This window comes from Aedes aegypti, unplaced genomic scaffold (genome assembly GCF_002204515.2).
Source record: "Aedes aegypti strain LVP_AGWG unplaced genomic scaffold, AaegL5.0 Primary Assembly AGWG_AaegL5_hic_scaff_920_PBJ_arrow, whole genome shotgun sequence".
Classification (NCBI taxonomy): Eukaryota; Metazoa; Arthropoda; class Insecta; order Diptera; family Culicidae; genus Aedes; species Aedes aegypti.
This window is the reverse complement of record NW_018736624.1, coordinates 140135-146752: the sequence shown is the minus strand read 5'-3', so window position 1 is coordinate 146752 and position 6618 is coordinate 140135.

Genomic DNA, 6618 nt, shown 5'->3' with positions numbered 1-6618 from the left:
ACCGTGGGTCTGTTCAATTAAAAACAACCAAAGGTAAACAACAAATCGACTGATCCCTACCAGAAAGTGAGCATATTTGCGGCAGCCATTAGCGTTAAAAGCTAAGGATCATCGGGTAGACCAGCTGATTTTTATCAATCGAAATCCTTTTCACGATTGGCAAACAATTATCAATGACGCGTACAAATTTCTTTGACTTATCACCTTGAAAAAGGCCTTTCAAACTCTATCTGTGTTGTGTGAGAAAGTTTAAGAAATCGATATGAGCCTACCCTCTTGGGTACTTAGATCACCTAGTTTATCATTATTGTCACCATCTCCTAAAAATTTATATACATAAATATGGAATGGTGTTTTTATGTCACGAGTTGGATTGAGAACCAGTCAACGGATTTACAAAAATCTTTCACAGTTGCATTCACCCAAGGCTCTGAATTATTTTACCCGCATGTACTTGCAAATACCGTCAGACGGGGCTACTTTTGATTCCGGGGGCTACTTTGGACACTCACGTTTTTGATTTTATTTGCAGCATATATATTAATCTGAGCTATTTTGTGTCTTCAGCACTTTTATTAACCAATATATGTTCTACAACCAGACATGATTTTTTTTTGGAACAACATCAACAATAACAGGATAAACAAGAAAATGTATTAAAAAGTTCCGAACACATATTCCCAAGGCACAAAACATTTGCTATGTAAACATTTTTCGAATTTTCCACATATCGTGGAAAGTTATTGGGAGCGTCACAAAACTATCGAATCATCATGTTTCATAGAAATTTGTGATAGTTTTATGTAAAAAATTGTTGTTTTGCAAAAATAATTGATCAAAGGTCTTAATTTTACTACTTTTTTCATTTAAAAATGTTGGTTTGTATATTTCACAATACAAAATAAAAATAAACGGAAGGATTTGGGGGCCCAGATAGCCGTAGCGGTAAACGCGCAGCTATTCAGCATGACCATGCTGAGGGTCTTGGGTTCGAATCCCACTGGTCGAGGATGTTTTCGTAAAGGAAATATTCTCGATTCCCAGGGCATAGAGTATCATCGTACCTGCCACACGATATACACATGCAAAAATGGTCAATCGGCAAAGAAAGCTCTCAGTTAATAACTGTGGAAGTGCTCATAAGAACACTTATCTGAGAAGCAGGCTTTGTCCCAGTTGGGACGTAACGCCAGAAAGAAGAAGAAGAAGGATTCGGAAAAGTTAATAGTCATAAAACTGTATATTTTAATACGTATAAATAGTAAACTCATAACATATTTCTTAAAAAAAATAATTCTCGGTCATATTTTTAGGGTGTCCATCCATCCGGGAAATCCGGGAAAAGCTGGAAAAACCCGGGAATTACAAATGACCCGGAAAAATACGGGAAATATCCGGGAATTAGGAGAACACACCGGGAATCCCTCGAGGATTGGGATTTCTGGAAGAATTTCAGGAGGATTTCCGATACGATTCCTTATGAATTTCCGGGAGAATCTTAACGAAACTTATGGACATATCTCGAAGGGGTTTCCGGGACAATTTTAGAAAAATGGAAGTAGACGAAAGATTTAAAGAGGGCTGTCCGGAAGCATCTCAAAAAGATTTCCAGAAGAATCCTTGTAGTAGAACAATCTCAAGAGGATTTCCGGAAAAATCATCAAAAAAAGGGAGATTGCAAAATGATTTGCAGGACAATTCGAGTAGATTTACGAAAGAATTACAGATGCGTTTCCAAAAAAATCTTCGAAGGTTTTACTGATGCTGCTTAGGAGGATTTCATGGAGAATCCCAGATTTTTTGGAAGAATCCTCGAAAGACGTCTTGAAGATTTACAGCAGTGTTTTCAGAAAAGCTCCAGAGGTAAAGCCCTAGAAAGATATCCAGAAGAATCTCGAAAGTAATTCCAGAAAAGCCCCATGAATATTTTCGGAAGAATTTCAGAAGGATGCTGTGAAGAGTCCGCAAGAAATATCCGAAAGTACACGAACAGAAAAAATCTTAGAAACATTTTCGGAAGCACTTCAGAGGAATTTTCAGTAAGATTCCGGAAAAACCGGTGTACGACTGCTTGTCACTCGAACTTTGCATCATGTTTAACTTTTGGTGAGTGGTGGTGAGCTCTTCTAAATATTACAAGAAGGGATTCTTGGCAAGGTTGTGGCGAGATTCTTGTTAGATTTCCATTTAGATTCATAGCCAATTTTTGATGAGATCTTTGCTAGAATCCCTACGAATATCGAACCGATAATCGATCATTTTCTTGAAAGTTCTTTCTGAGATATCACTGAAAAGGTTATCAGTAGATTGCTTTTATAGTTTTTAGTGAGTATCAGAATAGACCCTTGACTGATATGAACCAAAAAACAATATAATGGCAAATTTCTTGCCAAATTATTGATGATACTGATTCTTGGTGACAGAGCTGTTAAATGTCATGAATATCACGTGACTTTGACAATTGAATATTGCTAATATCATCCTTCCCCGTGGAAAAAGTAATCGGAAAATGTTTTTCCCGGTGACTTTTTCCCAACTACTATCGGTTGGCAATATTTGCTGATGTGATATTTCGCTTGGTAGAGTGCTATCAGCAATTTAAAAAAAATGGCATTTAACAGCACTGCTTGGTGAAGCCTTATCTCGATCACTAATGGGAGTAATCCTTGATCAATAATAAAGGTATCATGAAGCACCTGAAGAGATTTTGTATGGATTTCTTCATATTTACTGAAGTCGCATCCCCAAAAAATTTCTTGAATTATGCTCTTATGAATTCATTACAAACACTTTGATGGATAAATAAATAGCAAGGTCCTTTAGGTATTCTTAGCCAGATTTTTTATACAAGCGATTCTTGAAAGATGCATTTTTGGGTTTAGGTCAAAAGTGTTAGCCAACCTCATAGGAGATAAAAAATGTATTAGGGGATATCGTTTCTGTTTATCTCTCCTTGGATTCAACATAAGTTCCATCAGATCAAGAATTTCACAAGGAAGGGCCATGTCTTGCGCATAGCTCCAAAGACATTCTCAATAGACAGATTATCGACTTTTGAGCTTTGCCCTTTTCTGGAAATAAAGTCTAAATTTAGATACACATTGCACAAATTTGTCCATATAATTCCGAATTCTTTCTGAACTTTCTGTGAGTTCTTGTTGGTGGACGGTCTTTAGATATTTCAACAAATTGTTTATATCTTTCTGTCCAGTACGTTTTCGAAATTTGAACCGTTTGAAGTTTAAAACATTTTACAAATATAAATAAAAATAAAAGGTTAGTTCAAAGTCCTCCTAAATTTGTATGAGAAAAAAACTAAAATATCAAGTCCAAAGATAATTGTGCTATCAGTTTGTTAATATTTTGGGCAACCGGGAAAAATCCGGGAATTGGAAAATTGGTTATGGATGGACACCCTGTATTTTACATGAATCTGTAGTATAAAGCAATGGCATCTTTCATCTGCAAAAAATAAACTACCCTTAAGTCATCTCAAAACTATTGAGAACCAAAATACTTATAACAAAAGTAAAATTTTAATTGTTAACGATCTTGCGAAACATTTTTTTTGTACTTCATGCATTGTACTTAAAATAAAAATTACTTTTTTAGTTACAGGAATTAATGCGATCCTTTTACATATCATTAATACAGGTATGTTCCGTTTTTATCAACACGGTCGGCAATTTTCAGTTGACAAAAACGGAACCGTGATAAAAACGGAAAAATTTTCTTAGACAAAATATTTTATAAATTTGAAAAAAAAAAAAAAAAAAAAGTTTTGTCAGAGTAATACACATTTTCATCTTATAAATACATAATATTGATGTTTAGGAGCTGTGAGGAGAATTTGGGCGGTTCATTCTTATGGGTTCGTAATGGAAGTTGATTGCAGACTCTTATTATGATTTTGTAATAGATCATCAATAGTTTTAGTTTTCATGGTTAGAATTTCAGTAAATGTAATATATAAAATTAAAATGATAATCACATAAATGTCCTCGTCCTCATAAGGTGTGTCATATTTAGAAAAATAACTACATACAAGGAAGTGGGTCAAGCTGATAATTGTTTTTTTTTCTTCAAGAAAGATAAAACAAGAACCAACTTCTTTTTCTACTGTTCATCCTTATCCTTCTGCTTCTTCTTCTTCTTCTTTTTCTTTATGACATTACTTCCCAACTGAGAAAGAGCCTTCTTCTCGCTTCGTGTTCTTATAAACACTTCCGCAGTTATCAATTGAAAGATTATTTGACAAGGTACATTTTTTGCATTTTGAATGAAAATGCTACAAGTGTTTAAGGTTTCCAGTGCTTTGAATTGCCAAAATCTTATCAGTACAATGATTGTGGAACACTTGACCGATGTAACAGTGAAATAATCAAGTAAGTCTTTTAGCCCGTTTCGTGACACACAAACACAATTCCATTTTTATTTATATAGAAGTTCATCAAAAACACAGTGTACAAACTCTAGAACAAACATCATCAAATTAGAACTTTTGGTGAAAAACTCTTTTGTAAAAGTTTATGATTAAGCGTATTTCATTCACACTTAAAACAAATTACAAATTACGGTGAAATTTTACCGTAATCTCAACAGCTAAAAGCGTAAAATATTTAAACGAAATCATGAAGAAAAACAAGAAAATTGTTTGACCGGGATTCGAACTCCCGAACATCAATTTCACGGATTTTCTCCGGTAAATTTGTTGATTTCACGGATTCTGTCGGTAAAATTGTAGATTTCACAGGACAATCTGTATTTTTGTTGTTTACAGTTCAAATTCGGTGATTTATTCCACAGGATACTGCGATTTATTTTAAGTGTGTAAGACTCCTAATTAACCTTTTAGTCTCCATGTGGGATGGCAATGAGCGTGACGAGGGAACGTTCAGTATCAACAATTTCTCAAATTGTCAGCCATTTCAACCCTTTACCCTCTTCATTGATGCAAACTTATTACAGGTCGGACTCGATTATCCGGAGTATCGATTTTTTTTCACTCCGGGCAATCAAATCCTCCGGATAATCGAATCACTAAGAAAAAAATTGAAATCTTTGACAAAAAACTTAAACATTATCTTTTTTTCGATTCATATGATGGGGTGGCGTATCCAGAATTTTTTTCTGGGAACACTAGGGGTTTTTACAAGAAAAAAATATTTTTGACCAGCATACACGAAAAACCACTTTTTCAAACCCCTCTTTTCTTAAATACGGTTTAAACTGCTAAACCATTCATATTATATATTGCAATACCAGATTATCTCAGAATTATGCATAAAAATTGAAAAACAAGAATATCAAAAAACAAATTCCGGATAATCGAATCCCGGATAATCGAGTCCCCGGAAAATCGAGTTTCCGGATAATCGAGTCCGACCTGTATATGGAGATTCCAACATTGTCTATAGATTATTTAGTTTTGCTGAACCTCTTCCCTTACCTCTTGGAACAGAATCTAATCAATGGCTGTTTGCTATAATTTGTGCAATGCTATCAAGTTTGAGAGAAAGAAGATAATGTCCAAAATATGACGGGGTCGACAGTCTTATCAAAAATAAAATAAACTCGATCATGTTTCTTGCCGAAGCCCAAACATTCTTGAGTTCATTCCCAAGTGCATCCCTTATAAAAAAAGAACTGAACATATATCTATCATATTAATATAGAAAATTCTGTGATGACAAGTTATATAAGAAAAAGAAGAGGTCTCTAAAACTCTCGTAAACACGTATTCTACTAATCACAAATTCCAGTTTTTGCTAGCACGTGGCCAAGTTTAAAACTACAATTGAATAGGTTCATGGACAAAAAGTCGAAAGACAAAAGGTCGAAAGGACAAAAGGTCATAGATTCAATCCACTATACGATAGGAAGGAGTCAAACCTTATTGAATCGTGTATGGCTTGTCACCTACCATGTATCGTAGGTGCTCAACATTCACATAATGCCGAAAATTCAACTCTGAGGCTATTGAAAAGCATTTGAATTGCTTCAAAACAAGTATTAAGTTTATATTCTAAACATTTTGAAAATAAGAAAAAAAAAAACAATTTTGTGTGTTGATAAAAACGGAATAATTTATTGACGAAATCGGAACGTGACAAAATCGGAGCGTGACAAAATCGGAACGTGATAAAAACGGAACATACCTGTATAACATTAAGAATAAGAACGAATGTTAATCATTATTATTCAGACCTTATTAATCGTCGCAGTACTTGGTAGTTGCATAATTCGGAAACAAACGAATTATGCAACTAAACATTAAACAATCAAGCGTTCGTAGCTGACAGTTTCATTTTAAAGGAAGTAAACTTGAAATTTCTTACTGGAAATTAAAAACTATGAATAGCATGTTTTTCGGAAAAGTGTTATATAGGTATATATATTTTTACGCACAATTTTCTTAATTATGTTTATCAACAAAAATCTATAGAATTAGCTAAAAATTCATACGAAATAATCGTTCTATTATCAAATCGTATTGCTTTCTTAAAGTGTCCAAAGTAGCCCCATTTTTGTTTTGAAAGACACATATTTTTCGCTATTCAAGCATTTTTTTATTTCTTGATGGATATGCTTCATATTTTGCACATTTGTTACGTACAT